This window comes from Maniola hyperantus, chromosome 4, assembly GCF_902806685.2.
Source record: "Maniola hyperantus chromosome 4, iAphHyp1.2, whole genome shotgun sequence".
NCBI lineage: Eukaryota > Metazoa > Arthropoda > Insecta > Lepidoptera > Nymphalidae > Maniola > Maniola hyperantus.
The window spans coordinates 3,831,609-3,858,952 of record NC_048539.1 but is presented as its reverse complement, the minus strand read 5'-3'; the positions used below and the strand labels follow the sequence as shown (position 1 = coordinate 3,858,952).

The 27,344-nt window shown below is 38.1% G+C and overlaps 2 protein-coding genes across 2 annotated transcripts in view; one reads left to right on the top strand and one right to left on the bottom strand.

The window, feature by feature from the left end:
• The window catches only part of Prosbeta1 (proteasome beta1 subunit), a 276,237-nt gene that overhangs the window by 155,146 nt on the left and 93,747 nt on the right, over window positions 1–27,344 (bottom strand). The gene's annotated exons all lie outside the window — the stretch shown is intronic.
• 5-HT2A (5-hydroxytryptamine receptor 2A) overlaps window positions 2,553–27,344 on the top strand; it is an 81,730-nt gene continuing 56,938 nt past the window's right edge. Inside the window, exon 1 of the mRNA XM_034985465.2 lies at window positions 2,553–2,906. The gene's annotated coding sequence lies outside the window, so the exon portion shown is untranslated. The remainder of the gene's footprint in view (window positions 2,907–27,344) is intronic.

The following is a 27,344-nucleotide window of genomic DNA, read 5'->3' as shown; positions in this document are numbered from 1 at the left end:
CGGCCAAGTGCGAGTCGAGTGCGAGACTCGCCTACTGAAGAATATTCTGCAATCAGTACCCATATTATAAATGCGATAGTGTGTTTGTTTGTTGGTTTGTCCTTCAATCACGCCGCAACGGAGCAACCAATTGACGTGATTTTTGGCATGGGTAGGTATAGTTATAGTTAAAGACCTGGACATAGGCTACTTTTTATCCCGGAAAATCAAAGAGAACCCCACGGGATTTTTATAAATCTAAATTTACGCGGACGAAGTCGCGGGCATCAGCTAGTTCTAGTATAAGATTATTTTAACGACAAAATCTGCGGCATCAATTTGGCAATACTGAGAAATGTTTATTTCACTCAAAAGTAAATTTCTAATTTGGCTGGCTCCACAAAGTTATAAAACCGTGGTATCATCAAACCATCTCTACGACTGTCGTAGAGTGGCCAACAAATCTTCTAATTTGTCATACTCGTAACTTAAATTGAAACCGTTTTGCCAAGTATAAAGTTGGTACTGCTCCAAATGGATATTGATAAATTATTCATAGGTAACTAAAATAAAACCATACTAATATTATAAATGCGAAAGTGTGTCTGTCTGTGTGTCTGCTAGCTTTTCACGGTCTAGCAGTTTAACAGGTTTGATAAAATTTGGTAGGTACAGAGTTAGCTTACATCCCGGGGAAGGACCGGCTCCCTTTTATCCCAGAAAATTAAAGAGTTCCCACGGGATTTTTGACAACCTAAAATCCACGCGGGACGTAGTCAAGGCCGACATGTAGTTACCTCTAGTTACCTATTATTATTGTAAAAACGAAAGTGTGTATGTCTTACTTTTTAACTTCTCAACCGCAGAACCGATTTTGACGGACACTACAGACATGATTATGAGACATAGTGTGGCCTGTTGTAACAATGCATATTAATTTTCTTAAACAGGCATAAAATGAGGACAAGAAGTGTGTTTAGTGTTTTATCATGGGCATGCTAACGCCCGTGTTCAGCGCTGTTCTGTCGCATTCAGCGCTATGGCAACTTCAACGTCGAGGACAGTCCGTGTTCAGCGCTGTTTTGTCGCATTCAGCGCTATGCAAGTTGCAACTTCAACGTCGAGGACAGTCCGTGTTCAACGCTGAACGCGGCGGAGAGTTGAGCGATGGCTAGCAGACGTGCGATGCTGTACGCGGCTGATAGAAGCGGAACTGTATAACTGTAACCAAAATCGTTCAGCGAAACGCGAGTGGAGCTGAATAAATGAAATTACTCCCTTACTGACGAGTTGACGACCGATGACTCTCAATGCCACTCGGCGAGTTTCCCAATGGATCACTTCATTAGACTGGTTTTAATTGAAACCTTTTTACTCGATACGTTCAAAACGTACGTAAGCTGGTATTTCAATTATTTTCAACTAGCTGACGCCTTTGCGTCCATGCAGATTTTGTTTTTTTAAATTCCGCGTGAAATTTATTTTCTGAAATAAAAAGTATTATGTCCGTTGCCAAGATGCAAGTTACCTGCCTGCCGATTTTTTTCGAAATTGGTTCAGCAGTTGAGAGAAAAGGTAACAGACAGACACTCTTATCTATTTTTAATATAAAAGTTATACATATCTCACATTAGTAATAGTATACTAGGTTTCCATAACTATCATTAAAGAGCATTTCCTCAAGTTTGCTAATTTATTGTGTCTACGTGAAGACGTCATTAAGTCATACGTGATTTAATAACGGTAATGATTTGATACATTATGATATCGGGTAAGTTATTGAGGAAGAACTACTTACGGCCTAATGCAGACTGCCGTTTTTTGTCTGAGACCGATTTTTATCCGACAAGCGGTGTCCGATTTTACGCCAACTCAACACTCGATCGGTACCGCTGTGTTTGCATCGACACTGCAACGGCAGAACTCTATACTATCTACTCGTGTGTCTATACTATAGTAGTTAATGGCCCGTGGTAATGTCTCTCGTCTGACCACTATAATTTTTGGTGTTCTATTTCCTCTAACTTTTCAGTTGTCTCAGATAGCTCTAAAAGTGGCTCTAACTCTAAAGGTACAAAATAAATAAGACGATGTATTAGGTATAAAAGGAAACGTCTTAAAAGATCATTTATAATTGAGAAACCCTTAAAATAGGACCCACCTACAAAGATAACATTTGACAAATATTACGAATATGTCGACGTAGGTCAACATAAGTACAATATGCAAACAGTCCTTGATTCTTATGACTATTGAACGCTTCATAAAAAGATTTAATTTTATTAAAAAGACACCAAGATTAACAAAGGAAACCCAAGAAGGCCTGTATTAAAATGCTTCTGGTTTTTCACGATCGGCATAACACTAAGAAAACAAAACTAAAGAATCTCCACATCAAACGCTACGCTATCGCCTAACTGGTGGAAAAAACAAAGGTTAACAAATGACAATACTGACGAAATTCACGAGATTCATTGCCGCTCCACGCCTTCCGAATTCCGTCGGATTCCCGCCCATATTGAGAGATTTTCCCGCCAGTTTCCTGCGAACTTGCGAATGTTGAGGACGCCGGGGAAACGGGTTCTTATACGTCGCTCGCGAACTTCGTGTTTTCCGAGAGGGTTTCGAACGCGTTCAAATTTTCGTTTCAAATAATGTGTATTGTCTGTGATGTGTGAGTTTTTTTGTATGTAACTTGTAAAAAGTTTTTAATATAAGTACTAGACTATAACTTCACCTACTAGACTGTTAAAAATATTAACGTTTACCGTTAACGAAATTGAACATAAAAAATAAATAAACGAATGCTGTAAAATTGATGAATTTTGCGGCACTAGAAAGCTGTATTTATCAGTGATCATTGCCGATTCCAAAAAAGGGATAAACTGAATGAACTATAAAACAAAACGTTTAAAGTTTAAGCATGGGTAAGTTATTTTTTGATTACTTAGATACATAAAGTAAAAAAAAACCGGCCAAGTGCGAATCAGACTTGCACACCGACGGTTCCGTACTACAGAGAAGAAGTACAATAATCACTTTTACTAACGCACCGCAAAACTAACTTTGTTTGTTGAAGTTTATTGTTAGTATCAAAAAACCGGCCAAGTGCGAGTTAGGCTCGCGCAACGAGGGTTCCGTACTACAGTCGTATTTTTTAGACATTCAGCACGATAATTCCAAAACTATGATGCATAAAAATAAATAAAAATCTGTTTTAGAATTCACAGGTGAAGACCTTTCATATGATATCCCACTTGATATAGTTATCATACTTCGAAAATTGAAAATACCTACTAATTATTAGTTCATGACCACAATTTAATTTTTTGTGTGTGATGTAACCACAAATTCACGATTTTCAGATTTTTCCCCGAATGCCAGCTATAAGATCTACCTACCTGCCAAATTTCATGATTCTAGCTCAACGGGAAGTACCCTGTAGGTTTCTTGACAGACAGACAAACAACAAAGTGATCCTATAAGGGTTCCTTTTTCCCTTTCCCATACTGATATATTAAAGTGTAGTTTAGTTGTTAGTTGTAAGAACAATGTATGTTGTATGTTTAACTTATTGAGTAGGTAATTAGTTTAATTGTTATAGATTTTAGGTACACAAAGAATGTCTTACTTTAAGCTATACTATTTAGAAGTTCTAGTTAAGCATGTTGAGTTAGCCTGTAAGTGAGTATACATTGATAGTCCTAAGTTTATATAAGTCGTCATAATTAGTTTTCTTTGTATACCGTTGGCTTCCTATTAAATAAAATAAAGTGTAATTCAGCGCGACTAAATCAAAACTCAAAATTTAAAAAAAAATGTTTCATGTAAGCCACCTTGAGGCTTTTATGACATGGTGGTTAGTGACGATTCAATTCGTGAAAGAGATGGTACACTTTTTACGCAGCATTATATGTACCTACTGAAACGCAAAATACCTAGGGGGTTTGAATTATTTATGGAATCTATACGGTAGAATCTTTCATTTGATATCATACTCGAACTCGATCAATTTTTTTGTGTATTTTTGATTTTCATATGCCGTTATGAATTTGTCATAACATCATACCTACCTATAGTTTGAGAGTTTGAGACACTTGAAACCTCAAGTCAAAGCTAACGCCTTGGACTTCATAAAAATTGAAAGAGTAGTTTCGTGTAAGGGAGGCGGTGGACCGATATAACCACATAACTGTTAAAATCTATACCAATTTAAGTCGTGTAAAAATAAAACAATAGAGACAGGTGAAAAAATTGCAAACAATTTTATTTTTTTAAGCTTGTACAATACTTTTAATTTGAAACCCTGGTGCTATAGCGACAAGCGGCTCGAATTCAGTTTGGGTTTAAAATAAATCCGGTTTGAATATAAATTGAATTTCGAACACGGAATATAGCTGTATCAACAAAATAGTAGTAGGTATATTTGTAAAGATATTGTAAATTTCACCCTCACCAACCGGGTGTCTGGTGCACTTCGACCGTCCGTTGTGCCAGATCTTTCTACGCACATGCAAACCGTGGAGCCAAACCAAACGGTGTTCCCACTAGATTATAATATACGGTTATTCAAGGGGCGGACCAATAAATTCCTGCAACGCATTGGCAGTTCTTCTGGTGCTGCAAATGTTCATGGGCGGCGGTAATCACTTAACATCAGGAGACCTGCTCGTTTGATCGCTATTTATATTTAAAAAAAACTGTAGGTAGGGCAAAGAATACAATAGTTGAGCTTTGCCAAAGTGAAGTATCCAACGGCCGAAACTAATAAGTTGATTATTATTATCAATCCTAATCTATAATCTGTCGATTGGTTTCAGAGCAACGTTTTTATTTTTCAAAAATTGTCAATTTTATGACAATTGTCATAAAAGAGCGTACAATTTTTAATATCGTCGCTAAATAACTTATCTGATAAACAATCATTACTGATTTCGGCCGTATGAGTCTAGACTCTAGAGTGAACTGTGACTCAGTTTACGACAGTTAGGGAACTTCTAACAAAACTTTGAGGCTTCAACGTCACTGACAAGCGTCAAAATTTAGTATATTGACGCAGATAGTCCTAGAGTAGCTCTCTTCTATTTTTCTTTGGTTTTACGTCAACATAGCCTAATATTTGACATTTATCGTCGATTCACGATCAAACTGAGAGTTCCCTCACTCTAGTTCACTCTGACTGTGACAATTATTCTATGAAATAGATAACCACCTGTCCAAATTCGAGACAAGTTAAATAGCAAGTATTTACCTAGAAATAAATTAACACGGCCACTTTGCCAAAAGCGTATCAAATATGAATTTAAGCAGCTACCTAAATATGAAACGGCATGATGCATTACAAATAAGCCAAATCTCTTTCGTCGTTGTAACTTTACGTCTTGCCAACATTATATTCAGTGCTAATACTGATAGATTGATTTCTCTGGTAAAGTTACAATTACACTTGTAGAGATACTCATAGAGATCATCATCATCATCATCATCATCATCATGATCAACCCTTCATAATTTCCACATTACATACCTATAGTACGCAACAGGTTAAGATGGCAATCGGGGTATGAGTTGTGGGGGACGCTCCGCACATCCGCACCGGGTTAGCGCGGGGGCTGTGCGGGTGTACGGGGCGTCCGCACCCGATTGCCATCTCGATTTGTCGCGTACTATACGTTAAAATTATTGGAACCGTTAAAAGTCCGATTGCATAAATATTTATACAAGCAAAATGTACTCGTGGAATTTATTATTACATGATAAACTAAAGATATCTTTTTTATTCAGCGAGTCGAAAATAACTAGGAATAACGTTTTGATTAGCAGACCAGATGTTCCAGTGTTTACCTGCTTTAATAAATTTTAGTTAGTACTTTCTGTCTAGGTAATATGCGTTAAGATAAAGTCAGGTATTGCTCTGCGAAATTTCATAATCTACGAGTAATTCTAGATTAGTAGGAGGCTTAAGTAATACATCTTCTCATTTTAATAACATGAAAGTCCAGATAACAAGACAGTAAAAGCCATGAAGCCAGTTATTAAAAAGTCTTCCTCATAAATTTCCCTTGTTACCCAGAGACGTGAATCACAAAAAAACTGTAGGTAAGTACAGGCTGTTAAATGCTAGAACTGCCCTGCAGTTCATAACTGACCAGGTATCTACAGACTATGAAAAAAATTAAAATTCTCATTTCAAAAATGATTCGTGATCGTGAAAAAGTCCATAACAAAAACTGGCCGAAATTTATAATCAATCCTAATCTGTCGATAAGTTACTTAGCAATGTTGTTAGTTGTCAACTACGAATCAAATATTGATATTATTATTAATATTGGGCGTAAATGGCTTTTTGAGAGATTGTAAGGACTTTAATAGTGTAAAAGGGTGGCGCATTTTAACGTAACACGAAAGCGGAAAATAGAGTGATCCAAAATAACTATCCAACTTCATCATATCCCAAATCCCAGCGCACGATAAGAACACAGCGATTTGCGATAAAATAAATCGCCGTGGTGAATACCCCTTTATAACAATGGATTAGGTGGGAGCTTCTACGATGGCCGCGATTCAATTATTTGATTCGGCAAACTGTCGTGCACCCCTATAAATATTCCATAATACTGTTCGGTATGTTATGTAGGTATGATATGATTATGTTCAAACGGGTCGCAGGGAGCAGCTGGGATCAGGCGTGTTCAAGACTGTGGCGTTACTACAAAAGAGCTATAGTGGATGTCTATCGGTTGATAATGATGATGAAGATGACTGTTCGGTATGAACTTGTGTAGTCACTAGTCACTATCACTATATTTTTTACGCTTTTATCACCTTTAGGCTATCACGGCCTTAAAGCTAGTGATATTATTTAATAATAGCTGATGCCCGCGACTTCATACGCGTAGATTTAGGTTTTAAAAATCCCGTGGGAACTCTTTGATTTTCCAGTATAAAAGTAGCCTATTTCACTCTCCAGGTTTTAAACTATACCCATGCAAAAAATCACGTCGATCCATTGCTCCATTGCGACGTGGATTGAAGGACAAACCAACAAACAAATAAGCCAACAAACAAACACCCTTTGCATTTTATAATATGTGTTAATGTTTCAAAAAGTGCCTGGCATCGAATCCCGAACTTTTGAATGAGAGGCCGATGCGGTGTTACCCACTAAGTTATCAACATTATTTTCATCACACGTTTCACACTAAACTCAAAAAGTAAATCTATCTAATAAAATTGTAGCTTTATTTTATAAAAGTTTTCGCCTAGCATGATGAAATAGAAATCTGTCTGGAGCGTTATGAAAAGAATGACTAGGTAGATACTGTCCTGGATTACCCTGATGTTATAACGACTTAGTTGGGTAGAAAGATTTCAGCTGGGAGGGATTTGGCTTGCTTTTATTGAAAATCTGAAGGATTTCATGGTATTAAGGAACACAATTTTATTACCTAGCTGAGTGCTGACGCTTGCGACTATATTTCGGTACCAACGTTTAGAGTTCCGTACCCAAACGGTAAAAACGTTTTGTCATTAATGTCACTCTGCTGGCTGTCTGTCTGTCTGTCCGCGCGTCACTAGCTAGTAAACGAAATCAGTTACAGACTTGAAATTTTGGTAAAACCGAATTTTGAAATTAATTTTTAATTATTTTTCATATTCATAGAAAAGAAGGCGAAAAAAATATTTTTCTTATCCTAGCATGTGGGATATCATTGTCTAGAACTCAGTGAATAGGTATAGTACGAAGTGACGAATATACATTTTTTCTTTTAACTTTAAAAAGTAAAGAAATGGGGGTAGTTAACATTAAACAACAAAAATTGTTGGAGTAAAAAGATAAAATGATCGAAGCCTACGAAATACGATCGGCCTCAATATTTGATATCGAGTCGTAAAAAAATACTTTAGGTTCACAGAATGGACGATTTAATTAGAAAAAATGTTTTACTTTACTTCTACTTTAGTACTTCTTCTTTAGTGATCAAATTCCGATAGTGATGATCCGGACGGTAATGTAAGATCTTGCAGAAAGAATCAAGCAAGCATTTCAACAAAAATAAACAGGTATTATGTCTGTCAACAAATTTTTCAATAACATTAAAATTATTCTCATTTTCATTTTTAACCTATTTTGACTTGAAATGTCTCTCGTGTGCCAACTATCGGTAATTGTATGTTGAGAGTAGGTACAAACGGTAACATAGATGCAACTATCCATTGTCACGTAATGCACATAAAAACACATACATGTAGGCTCGCCGCCATTTAATTGTAAAGACTTTGCTCATTGAACATCGCGTCTTCGTCCCCACCGTCATTGTGAGATTATAAAATGAGATGCGCAGTGTGTCTCGAGACATTATTCGTTTGGCTTTGGCCAGAGTCGCTTCTCAGTGGATACTATGTGTGTCGTACTGTAGGTTTTATTATTATCATTGTCGTTGTGACCTAATGTGGTTTCAGTTGTTTGAGGTTATACTACTAGGTTGTGAAAGGTTGCTGTGAGTGTGTTTTGGCGATCTAGACAGGTTGTTTATCGGGTGAGTCCTTTTGTATCGTTCCAATTTGTATTAGACAATCGTGATCGTTGTAGTTGATGTTAATTGAACTAATTCTGGTGTGCTAGGTTAGCTGGTTGGTCTGGGGCCGGTATGGGGACATGGTGGAGCCGGTCGCTAGGTAGGGTTAGGTTTAGCTACGTTACGTTACGCTAGTAGTTTTCACGTGTGATAAGTGAGTATTAAAATGATTGTAATTGAAATTACTACCCTCTGATGTCGGCCATCCCCCTTGTTCTCCGACATCAGAAGTGGGATACACGATCTATGCCCACATTTTTGAAAATTATTCACACACTAGCTTCGATTTAAAAAAAAAGGGGTTGTCTAAAAGGCGAGGTGGCCATTTAGATGATAAAAGGCGAGGTGGCCATTTAGATGATAAAAGGCGAGGTGGCCATTTTAGATGATAAAAGGCGAGGTGGCCATTTAGATGATAAAAGGCGAGGTGGTCATTTAGATGATAAACGGCGAGGTGGCTGTTTTGATGAGAAAAAGCTATGCGAAAAGTGTTCAATGACGATTAGTAGTTAGTCAGGATGGGCGAGCGGTAAAATGATTTTGTGGTTATGGTTTTGTCCTCACATACTTTGTAATACTTGGCGTACGAGGACGTACGCATGTCAGAATGGCCGTGTAGGCTCGCCGCCATTTAATTGTAAAGACTTTGCTCATTGAACATCGCGTCTTCGTCCCCACCGTCATTGTGAGATTATAAAATGAGATGCGCAGTGTGTCTCGAGACATTATTCGTTTGGCTTTGGCCAGAGTCGCTTCTCAGTGGATACTATGTGTGTCGTACTGTAGGTTTTATTATTATCATTGTCGTTGTGACCTAATGTGGTTTCAGTTGTTTGAGGTTATACTACTAGGTTGTGAAAGGTTGCTGTGAGTGTGTTTTGGCGATCTAGACAGGTTGTTTATCGGGTGAGTCCTTTTGTATCGTTCCAATTTGTATTAGACAATCGTGATCGTTGTAGTTGATGTTAATTGAACTAATTCTGGTGTGCTAGGTTAGCTGGTTGGTCTGGGGCCGGTATGGGGACATGGTGGAGCCGGTCGCTAGGTAGGGTTAGGTTTAGCTACGTTACGTTACGCTAGTAGTTTTCACGTGTGATAAGTGAGTATTAAAATGATTGTAATTGAAATTACTACCTTCTGATGTCGGCCATCCCCCTTGTTCTCCGACATACATATAATAGCACACTACACTGGACGTTTACCGGATCGGACTGGAAGTTATTTTTTCTATCCTCTTTAATCCACACTTTGAGCTATGCGACCGCATGCGACAGTGACAAGCGATACTTGAGAGTCGCGTGTCGCGGCTGCTCACCTCTAATGGTCTCCATACATTTTTATACAGACCAGTGTACAAGTATGGCGGGTAGCCGTCGCGCGTCGAGGTCGCAGAGGCCAAAGTCTTCCTTTAGCAGATAGATAATAAAAAAAATGCATCAATGCATTTTTGTCAAATGTTTTGTGAAATGTACCTATAGTACGCGACAGGTCGAGATGACAATTGGGGAGGGAACGCCGCGCACACCCGCACAGCCCCCGGGCTAGCCCGGTGTGGGTGACGTGTAGGTGAGCGGAGCGCCCCTCACCTCAACCCCGATTTCCATCGTATCTATACGTACCTACGTATGTACGGTACGGTACTACGGCACTAGTTACTGCGAATGCCTCAATCTTTCCGCGTACTCTTAGATTACAATTTTACGTAAATAACAAGGTCGACGGTGCCTTTTCAGCGAAATTACTTTTCCGTAAGAATGGATGCGGCATGTTAATGGTATTAACTGACATTATCACTGCTGCTATATACAGGCTGCTTTGTAGCGGTCACAAAGGTAAAAAAAAATGTTTTTTTTTTCTAATGAACTCACAACAATGAAAATTTGAAAGAAACAAAATAAGATTGTAAAATTTTCGCTACTTGGTTCATTTGGATTTAGGGTTCTTAGTGGTCCCAAGGAGGATAGGATTTTCACAAAATTCTTCCTAAGTCTACGTTATATACCAGTGGTAAATTAAAACTACCTGACTATTCATAAGTACTTGTAAAAAGTTTACATGAATAAAAAACATTCTATTCTATTATATTCTATTCTATAGACAGAACTTACATGTAAAACTTCTACGCTGGGAGATCAGACAGTCCAGTCATATTTTTTAAAACAAATCGAAAGAGTTCTTTGTTAGAAATATCTTTTAGTGGAGAAAACTAGTCTCTAAAACAAAAAGAATGTGCTACATTTTCAATTTTCATTCCAAGTCTCCTAACTATCCCCTATACCTTAGATTTAGATACGCTAAGTTAGCACATTTTCAGACAACTTACTTTTTTAAAAATTTTAGGTACATAGCAATTTTCTTTGTCTTACCAAAGACGATCGTGATTCCTTATAGACAAGACTAGATACTGCTTCATCTCTGATCGTTTAAGTTTTTACCTCAGACCAAAGAACACCCTTTACCTATGCTTATAGGTAAGGACATTAAATTATTTTGTTTTGCTATTATTGGTTCCATATTATAAATGCGAAAGTGTGTTTGTTTGTTTGTTGGTTTGTTGGTTTGTTGGTTTGTTGATTTGTTAGTTTGTCCTTCAATCACGTCGCAACGGAGCAACGGTTCTCTGTGTTTTTTTGCATGGGTATATTAAAAACCTGGATAGTGACATAGGCTACTTTTTACATCGGAAAATCAAAAACTTCCCACGGGATTTTTAAAAAACTAAATCCACGCGAACGAAGTCGCGGGCATCAGCTAGCAAAAGAATTATGTTAATATTTTCTCTAAATTTTGTTTATATAAGGTTAAAAAAATTAATTGAAAATTATTGTTTTAAAAGAGGTGCGGGATTTACTTAACGGTTGTTAATTTTTATTATCGCCATTTTCCAGGGTCGGTAATTGGAAGTTCTTTCTTTATCTACTCGATTTACTAATTAATTACTCTGCGAATAATGAAGCAAGCATCTTCCTTATCTTTAATAAATTTTAAAATAGATACTTAGCTGCTGTAAAGTATTTGATTGTTATCCATCCAAGACATTTTAGAAGGTACCTAAGTATATATAAATATAATTAGTAATATAAAATAAATATATATATAATAATAAAAACCAGTCAAGTGCGAGTCAGACTCGCGCACCGAGGGTTCCGTAGTACAGCTTTATTTTTTCGACATTTTGCACGATAAATCAAAAAACCACAAACCACATCTCACTCTGAAAGGAGATCTGTGCTCAGTAGCGGGCTGTCGATGGGCTTAGCATGATGATGATGATGATGATGATGACACATTCATTGTATTCGGTACAGTAATTCATGCCGCGTAGAAAGAGGTTAATAATTAAGCTGTGATGGCCTAGTGGTTAGGACGTCCGCCTTCTAATCGGAGGTCGGGGCTTCGATACCGGGCACGCACTTCTAACTTTTCGGAGTTATGTGCGTTTTAATTAATTACTATCACTTGCTATAACGGTGAAGGAAAACATCGTGAGGAAACCTACGTGCCTGAGAGTTCTACATAATGTTCTCAAATGTGTGTGAAGTCTACCAATCCGCTAAATAATGTTACTCTAGATAGGGGAAATAATGTTATTAAATTAGATACTAGCTGATGTCAGCGACTTCGTTCGTGTGGATTTAGATTTTGGAATTCCCGTGAAAAATTAAAAAAAAGATATTATGCGAGATAAAAAGTAGTTTAGGTCTGTGAACTAGGATATTGTGATTAATTATGATACATTTTAAATATTATTATGCATGTAGGTGTTCTACCAATTTATTTTTTAATTACATTAAGAGATCACGCAAGTTTTAAATTTAAATTCATGAAATTTTATAAAAGGGAAAAGTCAGGTCTGTAATTTATTTCGCCGCACGTTTTTAACACATTAAGGTTTAATGAATGACCTAGGCCAGGGAGTAGGTACTTTTACAGAAGCGCATTGTGCCATTAGGATGATAGAGTTTTATTTAAGAGGAGTTTATTCGTAGCGCGCTCCAAACAAACGTACTTTGTTTTTCAATCAAGTCTGAGTAGTTCTCGTATAATCACTAATCCGAGTCTGAGAGATTTTTGTATAATCACTAATCAAGTCGATTATTCATTTTATAGATAAGTACATTCTAAAAACTATGTCTAGGTATGGTTTGTTCGATTTCCGTTATAATATTAGGTGGGTTAAAATCTAACTCGTGAAACTTTAAAACTGGCGCGGGCTCTAGTAAATACGCTCGGCTCGGGGAATCCCCGGTTTCAGTCTTGTAAGTATAGAAAGGCTCTATTGCGATTGCACAATGGACCCACCGTCACATAGTTACATAATTTGATTGTTTTTACTTTACTTTAATATAAATACTAGACTCGAATATCAACGAAAAGGCACAGTATTCATAATAGCGTTTGTAAGTAGTACATCCATACTTTTATATTATAAATGCGAAAGTGTGTCTGTCTGTCTGCTGTTTTCACGGCCCAACCGGCTACTCTTTATCCTGGAAAAATAAAAATAATGCAGATAGCTATGATGACGTAGACATCAGCTAAGAAAGGATTTTTGAAAATTCAACCCCTAAGGGGGTAAAATAGGGGCTTGACATTTGTGTAGTCCACGCGGAAGAAGTCACGGGCATAAGCTAGTTAAATAATGAAATCATTATTGTATTCGTGTATTCATTCGCAAGAAAGCAAACAGGCTGTTGTCGAGGGCTAGTGGGCTGGAAAATTGTTAATACAATGTCAGGCGCCGCCGAGCTGAACTGAACAGAATAGCTCGTTGAACTGACATCTTTATATTAGTCAAATAAATGCTAATTCGATTCTATCTTCTTTCTATCTATAATGTAAAAATGAATCACTAAATGTGTTGCTCATCACAAATCTCGAGAACAGCTGAACCGATTTCGCTAATTCTTTTTATTTTATAATATTCCTTGAAGTACGAGGATGGTTCTTACGGAGAGAAAAATTTAAAAAGTTTGAATCGACTGTTAGGCGGAACGAAGTTCGCCAGGGCAGCTAGTAATATTATAAATGTGAAAGAAGTTTAAACGAAGATAGCAAATTTGTTGAGCATAATTCGTAGTTCCAGAATTAAAATCGATCCGTTGGACTAACATCTAGCCCTGGCATAAATCATGCTTATTTACTTCGGTATGTATTAATAAGTAGGTATACGAAAAGAAACCATGTTCCAAACGTATATTACACACCACTCGTATTTGTCGTCCTAAATAAATAACAGGGAGAAGATTACTTTCAAACAGGAAAATCCTCAGATGTGGTAGGTCCTACAGTGTCAAGTTAATAGTATTTGTCAAGGTTTGCAATCATGAAAAGTTATAAGGAGAAAAATTTGGTTTCATCAACATCTTAATGCATCACTGGTCCACTACTGAGGTTGGGTTTCCTTTCAGAATGAGAAGGGTTTCGGTCACTGTCCACCACGGTGGCCAAATGTTGATTGGCAGAATTCATACACGTTTGAAATATTACGAAGAGTTCTCAGGCAAGTATTTGATTGACGTGATTTTCTGCATGGGTATAGATAAAGACCTGGAGAGCGACATCTACTTTTTATCCCGGAAAATCAAAGAGTTCCCACGGGATTTTTAAAAACCTCATTCCACGCGGACGAAGTCGCGGGCATCAGCTAGTATTGTGATAAACACAATGGGAACACGTCCGATCCCTGGCGTAGTGAGAACACACCCTTATTCCAAACTTAATTATTCAACTTTTCACTTTCACCGCACCACAAAACGGGCAAGACTTTATAAATTAGGTAACTCGTCTCGACTCATCTAATGCTGACATTCGAGAACTGTACGCTTAGTATAAGATTTTAGGTCTCACCAAACGTTGCTAGAATTCGAGAGTCGAAACACAATATCGTCAAAGTAAAATGAACATAAAAAGGATTGAACTGAAGTCGAAAATTCAATGCCACTGATTTTAATTTCGCAACGTTTCCGCTTGGAGCACTGGCTGTAGATGTGTAGACAAACGAGCTTTAAAACAAGGCTGTTTAGATCCAGTTTACTATAATGCAGAAGTGTTTTGACACTCGAATACCACCAACGTTGGTGAGACATAAAATCTCGTAAGTAAAAGCGTACTGTCTGAGATTATACGAGTATCTGACGTAATATCAACTCATCAGTCTGTGATTGCTCTTCAGGGTCTAATTATGTAATCTCTCACGCATTCCTGCGATTCATTAATTCGACAGGAATCTGGGAGAAATCAGAAATCTCATCTTGATTACCGTTTCGCTGGGAGAAAATAAAGTGCCTATTTACGCGTGAGTTTTATTACTCCTTTATGAACTTGAGGGATGTTTCAGTACATTGAACTGGGGATTTACGGGCTTATACAGAAGTGACGAGTAGCACGGACGTGATGTGCACACATATTCTTCTTAGATTATTAAAATATCCTAGTTCGAGAGTACAGTAGTAACATCAAGTAAGCTGTGGTAGCCTAGTGGTTAGGACGTCCGCCTTCCAATTGGAGGTTGGGGGTTCAATCCCGGGCACGAACCTCTAACTTTTCGGAGTTATGTGTGTTTTTAAGTAATTAAGATATCACTTGCTGTAACGGTGAAGGAAAACATCGTGAGCAAACCTGCATGCCTGAGAGTTCTCCATAATGTTCTCAAAGGTGTGTGAAGTCTGCCAATCCGCACTTGGCCAGCGTAGTAGACTATGGCCAAAAGCCTTCTCAATCTAAGAGGAGACCCGTGTTCTGTTATAGTGAGCCGGCGATGGGTTGATCATGATGCTGATGATGATGACTTCGAGATCCCGATTAACATCGACCTTCAACCATTTGCTAGCCAGGTGAAGAGTATTAAATTATCCATCTTACAAATCACAATAATAGAAGAAAATATAATATCACGAATAAATTGTCTATTAAAAAAAGGTCATTGTTACCCTTATTTCAATTAGAGTAGGTATAATTAATTTTTTTAGAGTTAAAAATAGTTATTCATTTTTAAAAAGGGATAGACAATTGTATTAAAAAACTTAAATCTAAATTAAAAGTAAAATAAAACTTAAATAAATTAAATTAAATCTAAAACCTCATCGAGACCACCGCAGCGAGGCATTGTACCCAAGATGCTGGCAGCATTACCCCTTTGGATGGCCAAACAATTTTTTTTGTATTTCACTCATTCGATTTAAATACTAAATAATCGTTATCCTGAATAAGAATAACTATAATATTATTTTGTTAATAAAGAAGAGAGTGTTTAACCTTTCACCATAAATGTTCAAGGGCATAATATCCCCTCTTGTCTTTGAGTTTTATTTATTGAACCGATATTATATCTACTCTGATTACAAAAACTAAATAATATTTTGGTACGCGTAAATGTTGTTTGAGCTGGAGTGTAAAAGGTCTGAGCTCTTAACCTTGTTTAAACCCCAATTAAATCAATCAAAGTAGTTCTGTGAAATGATATTCGTTCAATGAATGGGCAGGGGCAGTCGGTCATTCTAACTTAGACAAAGATTTTCTAATCAAATTAGCGGTCCATTCTACGCCAAGGCACCTGTATACCCCTAGTACAAGTTTTCATAATTTTCAAAAATCAGATTCGAAGACAATTAATTTATTCTGCTACGTGACGTCTCAGTCATTTATTATACAGCAATAAGCTTTCTAGCATTTAAACTATTGTGAATGATTTCCATTATAAATATACAGGGACTCGCAAACGCGTCGCGGTTGAGAAGGCCTTAGCGCGCGTTTGCGAGCTGAGTCCCCGTGAAAAAGGACCTTTTTTATAAATTTATTTATTCGTATTAATTTTACAGGGCTTTTACATTTCTAACCTCGAATGGGTTTGAGACTAGTCGGGCTTACGTCGACTTTCCACGTGAGTACAGCCGGGAACTTGTATAACTATTATTTATAATAATTAGCTTTCTAGTTTCTGATTTGCACACCCTGTTATGTGGAATGCCTTTCCGCATTTTGTTTTCCCTATCAGCTTTAATATTCTACGAAAACGCCATCTAAACGACTTAAACGAAATAATTATAGTCTTATAAGTTCTAACATAGAAGATAATTTATCTTATATCTAAAAAAGACCCGCAAGGATAAAAATCGGTAGTAGGTATAACTATACAGATAAATGAATAAATAATTAGCTCTAGATTCTCGATTCATTTTACAGTGCCCTTATGATATGAAACTCACGTAAACCATCAAAGTTTACGAAACGAGCAAACTCGTACTAGGACTTGGGCTACTGTAAATCTGATTAGCAGAACAAATTCAGAATGTACACGGAGTTCGGACAGAAAACCGGTTTTACATCAAAGGAATTATAAAGAGCACTTGACCAAATCTAAACCCTTTGTGCGTCTCCACGCAGCTGGTCATCTGCTTTATAGTTTAGTATCTAATCATAAAGTTGGGAAATGCCTTTGATCACGGACGATTACTATCGCCACATCTATACTTCATTCCAAACTTTTATTATGGTCAGTATTCATTATTAATGCGAAAGTGTATCTGTCTGTTACCTTTTCACAGACAGTTGTAACCGATTTTGACGTTTAGTACAGAGCAGAGATGCGCGCATCCCCGCAACGAATAATGCTAACTACTTTTTATCCCAACAAATAACAAAACTTTCCAAATTGCTGCCATGAAAATTCAAAAAATTAAAAAGTGTTATTGTTGCGATGGTATCCTTCGTGAGTGAGTCCGACTCGCACTTGACTTATCACTAAAATTTTGAGCAATAAAATATCAAAAAATGCACTAGATCCAGTACCTACCTAAAGTACTAAGTTGGCAACATCATAGTCCGCTATATAGAATGCAATTCCTTGCAAATTGTCACAGAGATGTTATAGATAGTTATATAATATGATAGATATCTTCTGTGACAGTATACCCACAATAAAAAATAAATTAGGTACCTTGATAAGTTAGTAAGTAATCTGTTAGTAATTGTTAGTTGTAAGTTAACCTTTTTTTTGTTTGTTAGTAGCTATTTGTATAAGTTTTGTTTTTGTTTAGTTTGCTTTGATACCTAAGTGTGTTTCTTGCGCTGTAGTTATTGTACCACCTAATCGCGCATGCCACGTCCACATCTAGTAGACACAATTAACAACTAATATTTCTGTATATATCTATTAACTTGTTATTATACAATAATTGTAGTCAGTTTGCCGAATTATCATTAGTGTGGGTATAGTTACGAGTAACTGCTCGTGTTGCATTACATATGCATTATAGATTTTCTCTCTGTCGGACAATATCAAAGTGAGCTTTTCGCTCTCTGAATTCAAAGCAGGTAGGTATCTACCTACCTAAATGGTATCGCACCGCAGTCACCCGGCCACTTTAAAACGCTTGCACTAAAATGCCCTTTGTGCATACCAGAACAGTACCTAAACTTTGTTAACAAAAAATAAGTACGCGATAGATTGAAATGGCAATTGGGAAGGGAACGCACCATACACCCGCACGGATCCCTGCGCTAACCCGATGCGGATGAGCGCGGGTGTGCGGGGCGTCCCCCCGCCTTATACCCTGATTGCCATCTCAACCTGTTGCATCGTGTACTTTGATAGAGCTGCAAATAAGTGTTGTAATTCTGTATTGACACTAGTTTTTAGAGTTCCCTACCGAAGGGTGCCCACGGAGTCTTATTACTAAGCCTCCGTCGTCCGTCCGCCCTGTCCGTCTGTCAGTGAGGGGGCTATATATCATGAACTGTAAAAGGCAGAGTAGAGAGTTGAAATGTTTACAGAATGTGTATTTTCTATTGCTGCTACAACATCATCATCATCATCATCATCATCATCAGCAACCGATAAAACGAATTATTTAATACTAAAAGTTCTGACTTGGCAAATAATTTTTATATGGAAATATTTGTCTTTAAGTACCTACTACAGAGAATCTGCTAAATTGGTTTTCAACAGGACTTCTATAATTTTTTAATTCAAATTTAACGTTTGAAACACAGAATTTGAACGTTGCCAAGCGGTTTACTTCAAAGCCGCGCTGCCCGCCTCGGTGACTCGCCTTAATTAATTATAGCTAGCCGTCCGCAACATGACAATTGTTATCATTAGTGATTAGATTCTGAGTAGCTTAGAGTAAGGGGTTAGGACTAGCTATATAATATACCTACCTATACTTAAGCGGATTGATTTGGTTAATTTAAATTGCAGGCGTATCTATACATCATCATGATTTACACACTACTAAGCTACTCAGAATTAGAGAGTTTAGGCCATAGTCTACCAAGACTGTCAAGTGCGGATTGGCAGACTTCACATACCTTTGAGGACATTATGGAGAACTCTAAGGCGTGCAGGTTTCCTCACGATAATTTCCTTCAGCGTTATAGCAAGTGATATTTATTTAATTAAAACGCACATAACTCCGAAAAGTTAGAGGTGCATGCCCGGGATCGAACCCCCGACCTCCGATTAGAAGGCGGACGTCCTAACCACTAGGCTATCACAGCTTATCTTGAAACTATACCTATATTTATTTAGTTTGTATAACACAACACCGCAAAATGCGTTTACAACGGTCCACCAGGGTCACCATTAGACGCGCCAATCAATGTCCAAAACAGACACGACGACAACTGAGGCCGGAATTAATTGCCTGAAGCTTTCCTAAAGCCCTTAACCCGTAATTAAAAGCTGCTATAGTTCTTCAATCTATCGCGAAGCTGCATGAAGAAGCATGGGGAAGTAGACCGCTGGTTGATACAAGCGCTCAGAGGCCACGGGTTGGTCAACATCTACCTCTTCCATGCCATGTCCAAGTCTTCCGATCCTCGTCCGTGTTACTTTCCTTCACATAAATTGCAATCCGTGGATCATCTGCGCGTCGGACGTGGCACGGCTCGGGCCCGGCACGGTCTAGCATAAATCATCCTTAGGAAGCGTGTTGTTTAGTTCTAAAAATGCGACATATTTCAGCATCGAGTGCGATGCAAAAATCCATAAGCTGCTGCGCGATAGCGGTAGAATTACAGTTACAATGTCACGATCGCAATCACCTCTGATTGGTTGACGCTCGCTCACTATTGGCTACAATGCATTGTTGCAACAAGAATCGCACAAATTCAGCCAATCACAACAATTGAGATTGTGATAATGATTGATGCAGGTTTTACGAAACCGCCCTACTGAGTTTATATCAGCGCCGAAATCTGCTGACAAAGCACAAAACTGTTTTTAACGCGAAGCGAAGGTAATGTAAACCGCAGAGGGCGACAGCGGTTGAGCGGCTGAATGCCCAAAATAGGCAGGACGACAACGGAGGCCAGAATTAATTGCCTGAAGCCGTTTATCTATAGTCGAGAGCTACAGTACGAACGATTTCCGCTTAAAATTACATCACCACAACTAAGTAGATATACACTGCGTCTGTCAGTTGAAAGCGATAATCTAGAAAATTCAAGTTTTCAGCACTATTTAAATGCGTTATTGGTGCTGTTTTTCTTTTAACTAAAGTAATAATTATGTGTATCTCTTTTAAAAAAAATAAAAACCGACTTCGTTACATAAACACTAAAAATTGAAAAATAATTTAATTTATTACCGAATATATTATGTATACAAGAGTTAATATAGTTCCATAATAATACTTTTTGGTGCCGGTGCCAATTAGCTTTAGCTGCGCGAATCGTCTAGACTTTGGGACTATTTTTATGGGACTCCACAATAGCACCTCATTGGCACCGACCCCAAAAAATATTATTATGGAACTATATTAACTCTTGTATACATAATATATTCGGTAATAAATTAAATTATTTTTCAATTTTTAGTGTTTATGTAACGAAGTCGGTTTTTATTTTTTTTGTAAAAATTTTTTATTTCACAATATTTAGTGGCCCCATGGAATTATGCTATGACTGGTTAAAAATCTAGTGTTTACTAAGCTATTACACTGATCGCGAGCAATTTACTCTTATCCGTTGAGGAGTTCCAGTATCTATCTTCGAAAATGTTCATCAGATCTTCACCAAATTGAAATGGGACCAACTTTGAAGTATACCCTTTCAAACAAAAAAAGAATTTTCAAAATCGGTCCAGGCGTTTTTGAGTAATCGGGGAACATACATAAAAAAAAAAAAAAAAAAAAAGATTCCGACGAATTGAGAACCTCCTCCTTTTTTTGAAGTCGGTTAATTAGAATAAAATTTAGTTTCGGTTTTGGATTACAAAAAGTATCTCTAGGAATCCTAGGTACATCGTAGGCTAGAAGTACAAAAATTCGTTCAGCAAATGCCGAAGATTTGGTCTTGGGCTATAAATGTAAACTTCGGAAAATTCTGCTAGTGATGTAACCACCCCTTTTGACGGCAATGGCATAATAATATGTTTTCCAGTAACCAAGGAAAATAGTTAAAAACCAAGGTTTTATAATAAAATTGCTGTACCCTAAAACCCCTTTTTAAAATGTACAGTTTTTAAGTCTAACAAGCATTAAGTACAAAAACAATGAAACTCTGTAATTAATTGTTGCTAAAAATGTAGGAACTCGAAGCTTTATACTACAAAAGGCCGCCCGTTTACTTTCCAAAAGCAAACTTGGAAGCGAAAAAAAAGAAAATCCGTCCAAATGAGAAAGTTTCCGAACTTTTCACTTTGCTCGGTTATAATTATTGTTATACAAATCTGTGCCAAAAAGAACTTGGATTTATTTAATTAGTATCGTATTTCGTTTTAGAAAAATATTGAAATCTGGGTCTTCCCGCATTCACATTATCGAGAAGGAGCACCAGTAGAACCGCGGCACTATGTCCTGCTTCATCTTCATCATCATCATGATCAACCAATCGCCGGCTCACTATGGAGCACGGGTCTCCTCTCAGAGTGAGAACGGTTTTGGCCATAGTCTACCACGCCAGCCAAGGGCGGATTGGCAAACTTCCCTCATGCACCTTTCAGTACATTGTGGAGAACTCTCAGGCATGCAGGTTTCCTCACGATGCTATCTTGCACCATTAAAGCAAATGATATCTCAGAAAAGTTAAAGGTGCATGCCCGGGATCGAACCCCCGACCTCCGATTAGGAGGCGGATGTCCACTAGGCTATCACAGCTTTTACCTATTCCACAATTCCATAGATTGGCTTAAAACAACAGGTAGGTTTAGAAATATCGTATCGTGAGCCAAATAGAGCCTCAATAGCTCAACCGGTAAAGGAGTGGACTGAAAACCGAAAGGTCGACGCGACGGTTCAAACCCCGCCCGTTGCACTATAATTGTCGTACCTACTCCTAGCACAAGCCTGACGCTTAGTTGGAGAGGAACGGGGAATATTAGTCATTTAACATGGCTATTTAATATTTGCTATTTAAAAAAAAAATCGTATCGTGAGCGTCTCGTTAGCACTTAAGAGTACCACTCTATGCAGTTCTGCGCACAAGGAACCTGTTCTAAGTGCACTAAACAAGCACTAGGCCTTTTAAAGAGGCTTGGGTTACCTGCACCTCCATTGTGCAGATGTGTGGGGGTTTATTGACAACAGTTCATTATTTAAGTTACCTAATATGTCGGAATGAGGTTAAACTGTTAGGTCGAGAACTTTAGCTCATTATCCATGTACTTACCTACATGTTTTATAAGCAAAGGCAGTAAACCAATTTTTTTATAATTCCATTACTGCAACCTGCCCTTGACTGCAATCTCATCAGCGGGGTAATTAGCTAACTCAGTGTCTAACGATGAATGATAGCCACCGAGCACATTTGACATTGGTTGGCTGCACATTAATGCTCCACTGAGTGACATTAAAATAATTTTTCGTAGAAAACCTTCAATGGATTAAAAACAAATGTCAAATGAGCTAGGTGGCTATCATTCAGTGTTAGACACTGAGTTAGCTCATCACCCTGCTGGTGGTTTAAGAAGGAAGCGGGCTTAATTGAAAGGGGTGTGGCAGTTTTATTAGACCCATACCAACCCATTTTCGGTTTCTAGACGACATTGCATGTAGGTTACATCTCCATAGGTACCTACATATAGATGAGCTAACAGCGCGGGAGATATTACAAGGCACACCGCACAAGTGTGTGCACAAACACCAGTACACTCGCTATTCCCTCACTCTCATAGCCCGAATGTGATGGATGTGATGGAAATCCGAGACGACCGGAGACAGATCCGGAAAATCCTAAGATTTTTATAACAGAATTTGGCCCGACGACAATTGAACCTACGATGGTAGGTAATTACTCCAATATGGAGCAGTTGACAATTGAACCTACGATGGTAGGTAATTACTCCAATATGGAGCAGTTATATAATATTACTAGCTTATGCTCGTGACTTCGTCCGCGTGAACTACACAAATTTCCAGCCCCTATTTCACCCCTTTAGGGGTTGAATTTTCAAAAATCCTTTCTTAGCGGATGCTGATGACCTCATAATAGCTGTCTGCATGCCAAATTTCAGCCCGATCGGTTCAGTAATTTGAGCTGTGCTTTGATAGATCAGTCAGTCAGCCAGTCAGCCAGTCAGTAAGTCACCTTTTCCTTTTATATATTTAAAGATAACAACTTATAACGTAACTCTAGGTAAATACTTTTCTTATAATTCCTGATATGCGATGTGATCACACTATGCAAATATCAAATACCTAGACGAGTATGCTACGTACATTAAAGAGGACATGAATGTAATATGGCCCAAAGGCTTCTGTCGTCGAGGGTTCAACAGGTTTAATAAGATTCTGTCATCTCCATTATACGAGGCGGGAACATTGTGAAATCCCCTCTGACTTTTAGTGAGATGTATTCTTCAGGAATTGTTTAATCTAAGTGGATTTTAGAGAATAACTTCGGCAGCTGGAATTTCGGATACGTTTTTAGGAATTTAGGTTTGGATCGAGAGAGTAAAATTGTAGTTTTATTAAAGTATCACGGTATTCGTATATGTACCTAATCTCCTAATAAGTCCTCAGTCTTGTTAGAAGTTTTTGAAAACAATACAGGGTGTAACCAGAACGCTAGCAAAAACGAATACAGGTGGTAGTACTGATGATTACTGTTATATCTCTTCGTGTGCTTTATTCGATGCAGTTGTAAGTGATCTATGTAGTTTTACGTGCAAAAAGTACCATGCGGACTGTGCTTCGTCTGTGCAGGCCATAAAGTGCAATCCGCTTTAGCAATCAAAATAGAGCTTAGGCTTTGATATCTCATCGCGCAGCAATTAATTTGTGTGTAAATCCCCAGTTTGCCCGACCTTGGCCAACGAAACAACGAGTTCAAACATCGTTCACGCAATAAATCATTCCGCATTGTTACAGCACGGCTAATTTACGGTACAGTCAATCTAACTATGACGCGGGCATTTTGTTAAATCTACAGTGCGACAAGGCTGTATGGCGAAAATCTGGGGCCCTACCGCGGTTGTTTGACAGCTACAATGTCACGATCGCAATCATCTCTGATTGGTTAATGCTCGCTCACTATTGGCTACAATGCATTGTTGCAACAAGAATCGCACAAATTCAGCCAATCAGAACAATTGAAATTGTAATAATGATTGATGCAGGTTTTAGACAATCGCCCTACGGAAGTAACGTTGCCGTTGTCATTGAGACCGTCAAAACACCACATAGGAATAAGTGACAGAGACAATGCTCTACAAAGCCGAAATCTCATTCGAAACGTCGATGTACAATATTTGTTGCCAGCTACTAATAGATTGTGAGTGGTGTTTGTAATCCTTTCTTGCTATTTAACCTTAATCTGAATCAACCAGCCTTTTGTCATAAATTAAGAATTTTTACATTTCGAGAACGCGACTATTTGGTACTACAGTTGGGTACTAATGAGCTATGATCTTTATGTGCGTGTCAAAGCAATTAAATATCATTTCTCGGTAATGTTCTCAAAGGTGTGTGAAGTCTGCCAATCCGCACTTGGCCAGCGTGTGGGCTTAGTGCTATGGTCTAAGATCTTAATCTCATTCTGAGAGGAGACCCGCGCGCAGTAGTGGTCGGTGATAAGTTGATGATGATCAGACTCTAGAGCACAATTTGTTACAAGTAACTAGTTAATTTATTATAGGATCTTGAGGTTAAAGTTGTAAGTATCATGGTATATTGTTTCACAATAAATTCCATGTCACAAGTCATTAGGTATGTGGTGCGTTTTATTACGGAGTTGTCAGTTTTACTTCGTAAGTTTAATTAGGTTAAGGCGTAATATTAATTAATATTAGGTATAAATCGTTAGGTTAGCCCAGTGTAACGTTAGGGCGTCCGCCTTCTAATCGGAGGTCGGGGGTTCTATTTCTAAAAACAGTTGCAAAAAAACTTTATCGCCAGTAAAAACTGCAGAAGTTTTTGAAAAACTCACACGTTTTGTGGCGATAATTCAAAACTACTTTTTGCAGTTAACCACTTTTTTGCAAATAGGACGGCAGATACCTTTGGTTAAGTACCTACTACCTACGTACATTATTGAACGCTAAAGTTATGGTAATTCGTATCCTTATACAGAGTGCCGTTTGTGGAAAAATATGTTGCGCGATAGAGCGTGGGAAATGCGGGAAGTGGCAATTTGGTACGAGTAAAGTTTATTCCGTAATTTCATATTTCTATTGCTATTATAGTACAAATGTGAAAGGTTCACTTATTCACTACTCAAAGGTATGAGGCAGGCGGACGCCCCGCATACCTGCACGTCACCTGCGATCGCCCGCACCGGGTTGGCGCGGAGGCTGTGCGGGTCGTTCCCTCCCCGATTGCCGTCTCGAACTGTCGCGTACTATACTTAATACCTAGGCATGACATCTTACGCCCCTTATGATATTATGTCAGGACCACCATAAAAGAGTCAGGAAAATATAATATTTTAGCTCTCTTAGCGTATTATTTAGGATCTACTCCACAAACAGTGAATTTATTCACAGCCTAAGGGCATGACGAATTTCATTCAGGCTTGTTCTCGTGAATATTTTGTTTGTCTCGACAACAATGAAAATATCAAAGCTGAAAAAATACGTAGCGCCCGCGGAGAGGGGATTCAATCTAGCCGTGTCACTCCGAGTTATGTCGGATCGGGAGAACATGGGCAGGACTGGGCTATTCAACGGGAAAACTGTCCTGAATGAAAACTTTACAAGTCTACGTTGCTGGGGAATTTCTTAAAATTATAATGGTACTAAGATGTACGACGTATAAGCAGAGGTGATAACCTAGTGGTTAAAATGTCGTCCTTTCTATTTGGGGTGGGCGGGGTGGCGAGCTTCGATACCGGACATACAAATCAAACTTTTCGGAGTTATGCGAGTTCGTGCATGTCTGAGAGTTTCCTTAATGTTCTCACGTGTATGTGAATTGTGAAGTCCAGCAACTTCACTTGTCTAGCGTGGTGGACTATGCCCTTCTCAATCTGAGAGAAGCCCCGTACCATGGTAGGGATGGCGGTAGAGTAGGCGATGGAGGTATTGTCCTTTACCGTTAAAGCACGTGGTATATTTTAATTGCTTAAAACGCATACCATAACTCCGAAACGAGCCCCGGACCTCCCATAGGAGGCCAAAGTCTTAACTGTTAGGCTATCGTCGCTTCTGCTATGAACTAATACCAAAATATTCAAATAACCCATTGCATCATAGTCCCACATGACAGTTCATAATCTATAAAGCTGCCTTTCTACTAGAGATGTTCGATGTAGCTCGTCATCGCTTTTACTTCTTCATGTCCTTATCTCACGCTATGTGGGATCGGCACAGCATCTGCTACTCGCTTCTGCGTCATCCGTCAACACATTATCCACCCCTTTTACAGGCATTATATCTTCTTTTACGCAATCCAACCTTTTCTTTTGTCTTCCTCTCGTATTCTTTCCTTTCACAGCATATAGAGCATTCCTCACTTCAACTGGTATGTAAAAATCTTAACTTCGTTAGAAGAAAGAAAAGAAAAAAAACCGTCCAAGTGCGAGTCAGGCTCGCGCAATGAGGGTTCCGTACTACAGTCGTATTTTTTCGACATTTTGCACGATCATTCAAAAACTATGATGCATAATAAAAATAAATAAAAATCTGTTTTAGAATGTAAAGGTAAAAACCTTTCATATGGATACCCCACTTGATATAGTCACTCACTTCGAAAGTTGAAAATACTAATTATTAGTTCATGACCGCAATTTAATTTTTTTGTGTGATCTAACCCTAAATTCACGGTTTTCAGATTTTTCCCCAAAGACATTTGGACAGTTATAAGATCTACCTACCTGCCAAATTTCATGATTCTAGGTCAACGGGAAGTACCCTGTAGGTTTCTTGACAGACAGACAGACAGACAACAAAGTGATGATAAGGGTTCCGTTTTTCCTTTTGAGGTACGGAACCATAAAAAGAGAGAAAATGCATTTATTTGTTGTTGATGTCACAGGTAAAATAAAGTATACTAAGTAATGAACCATTTTCATCTGTGACACCACGGAACAGAAATCTGTTCCGTGGTGTCACCACTCCAAATTGGTGTAGAATAGAATAGAATAGAATGTTTTTTTTATTCATGTAAACTTTTTAAAAGTGCTTATGAATAGTCAGGTAGTTTTAATTTCTTTAATTTAACTCAGCATAATGTCTTGCATCAGATGCGTTAAAACGCATTAAATGCAGGACGCTGATTTTCAGTGTGAACCACTTTCCATCAGAGCTAAGCTAAGCTATGACTATCAAGTGATCCTATCGGTGGGTTTCACATACATCCGTATAGCTTAACAATATAGCACTTTTAGCGTTTAAATATAGCACATCTC